We start from the raw sequence: 2,453 nt of genomic DNA, 5'->3' as shown, positions 1-2,453 counted from the left end.
GCGGGGCGAGCCAGGGCGCGGGGAGGGGGGTGGGGGGATGTGAAAGGTCCCGGATGTTGCTGAACCGGAGACCCTTCTAGAGGGAGTGACTGGCGCAGGCGCAGAAGGGCCGCACGGAAAGCTAAGGTGGGGGTGGGGAGGGATTTCCTTGCTGGTTTAGAGCAAGAGTGAGCCTGTGGAGGTTGCGGGGGATTCGAGGAGAAGCGAGGTAGGAAGGCAGTGGTGGGAAGGAGGAAAGAAAAAAAAAAAGAAGGAGCTTCCTGCCCAGGCTCACTCTCCCTAGAGCAGAGAAGTTGGAAGCTGAGCTGGGTGGGGAGGAGTGTTGATAACGGGAGAAGTGGTACGCTCCTCCGCTCGCCCTCTAGCGCGGGCGGGCAGGACGCGCGCTCTAGGGAGCGGCGGTTGCACTGGGCCCCCAGAGCTGTGGGCACCAATCAACGGTTGCCATAGCAGCGTTTGACGTCATCGTGCGTGTGGTGCCCCTGCTGTCGGGGCTGGTGATTGGAGGAAACCCCGTGTCTGCGGAGCCGCTGTAGCCTGTGAGCAGCGAGATCCACGGACAGAGTCTCAGCCTCGCCGCTGCCGCCCAGAGACTGCTGAGCCCCGTCCGTCCGCCGCCACCCACTCCGGACACAGGTAAGGGACCCGGCCGCCGCTGCCTAGTCCCACTCCTTCCTTTCCCAGATCAGCCTTCCAGCGTGGGGTTCCGTCCTCGCTCTACAGCGCCTCAGCTCCGCTCGCCCGGCGGTAGCGGCGCTGGGCTGAGCCGGAGTCTCCTCAGGCGGAGACGGGCGGCGGCTTCTTTTCCGCTGGGTTCGGGCGGGCGGCTCGCGGCTGCCTCGGGCTACTTGCTTCCGGATCGACGCCTTGGCCCGGATAAGCGCCCATTCCCGGTCCCAGTCCCCGGAGTGGAGCGCCACGCCGAGATCCCCGGGGACCCGCCCGGTCGCCGGCTCCCGGGGGTGACCGAGGCTCCGCTGCGCGCGATCCGTTTCCACCCGCGCCCCCCGCGCCCCTTCCTCGTCGCCGCCCTGCTCCCGCCCGAGATAATGACTGGGCGGCTGCGGGCATTGCAGTGGCGCAGGTGAGGCCGCCCCCTCCCCTCGCCGCCCTCCCCTCCTCCCCCTGCCTCTCCCGCCCGCTCCTCGGCGCAGCCTCCGCGCCCCGCGCTGCGGCTACGGCACCCAGCCCTCCCCCACCCGGGCGGCGGCGCGGCAGCAGGGGATCGGGCCGCGAGCCGAGGCCGGCCCGGAGGCGCCCGCCAGGTACTCTAGGGCGAGGCCTCGTTTCTGGCACGAGGGAGAGTCGGCTCCGGGGTGGGGCAGGCCTGGGACCTGGGGCCGAATTTCCTGGGTTCCTCGGTGGGATGGGGGATGGGGCTGGGTGGTTCCCCCCCCCTCAGGGTGAGTGGGGGGCTCCGAGCCTAGGTGGGATAGAGAGGAGAACGGGGGAAGGTGGTGGGCCGGCGTCTGGCTCTCCTGCTCGGTGGGCTTGAACGGGAGGGTCCCCGTGCTGGCTTTTTAGACGATGTCCCCCTCTTGGGGACGGGTGAGGCTGAGCGTAACAGCCGGCGGTGGCCCAGCTCGCCTGGGTGTGGCTCTTGCCCCCTCCCCCACCTGCTGCAGCTGTCGGGTCCTTATAGACCAAATGAGCACCAGCGGTGTCCGGTGGCGGAGGAGACGCGGGTGGGAGAGTGGGGTGTGTCCGCCGCCCGGCGGGTCGTGGTTCCGCTTCTGCGGGCGGCGCTGGCGTCTCTGCCCCCGGGGCGGGCGCCCCCCCTTCCCCCGGCTCGGGCGGGGGCGCGCTGCTCCTCCCTCTTGCTCTGGTGGGGGGAATTAACACTCAGCGGTAGGTTGGGCTCCTTGACACAGATCCGCCATGACAAAGAGGGAGAATCGGGGACTTGGGCGGAGCCAAAGAGGGGTGGTTGCGGGTAGCGCGCATGCAGGGATTTGCACTTTAAAGTCAAGGTCTGTCCGTTTTCGTTTCACCTCGGTCGACGTCTTACGTCGGTTAAGGGTTAAATGGGTGCGGCGAGTCCTCTCCGCAATAGAGAGGCGAGGCCTTGGAGTACTAGTTACTCTGTGAGAAGCCTAATGCACTTACTTCCCCTTGTACCCGAGGGGTTGGGGAGAGAAACCTTTGTACTGGTTTTTGGTAATTTTTCCTTAGAAGCAGCATTAACCTGAGAGCGTTTTGAGTTCCTGAGGGAAAAATGAGGAATTCAGGAGTGTGTATGGGGGGCCATGAGGTCATAAATTTTAAATAGTTTTGCATTGACACGTTATGCCTCACAAATAAGCTAGCTGATTACTTCTTTACCCTGTTCCATTCGGCTTTTAAAACAGTATTGTGGGATTTCCCTGGGAAGGTAAAGGCTGTGATACTGGGGAGTCAATTCTTAAAGTGACAGTGGCTCTTCTGTTCACCTTTTAATAGTGCACTTCAGGCTG

General features: G+C 64.5%; 1 protein-coding gene across 1 annotated transcript in view; it reads left to right on the top strand.

The window, feature by feature from the left end:
• Nucleotides 1-476: 476 nt before the first annotated feature.
• YWHAZ (tyrosine 3-monooxygenase/tryptophan 5-monooxygenase activation protein zeta) overlaps nucleotides 477-2,453 on the top strand; it is a 31,653-nt gene continuing 29,676 nt past the window's right edge. Inside the window, exon 1 of the mRNA XM_040625717.1 lies at nucleotides 477-636. The gene's annotated coding sequence lies outside the window, so the exon portion shown is untranslated. The remainder of the gene's footprint in view (nucleotides 637-2,453) is intronic.

The sequence above is a fragment of the Ursus maritimus genome, unplaced genomic scaffold (assembly GCF_017311325.1).
Source record: "Ursus maritimus isolate PB19 unplaced genomic scaffold, ASM1731132v1 scaffold_9, whole genome shotgun sequence".
NCBI lineage: Eukaryota > Metazoa > Chordata > Mammalia > Carnivora > Ursidae > Ursus > Ursus maritimus.
The sequence above is the reverse complement of the archived record's forward strand: the minus strand, read 5'-3'. Positions and strand labels throughout refer to the sequence as shown.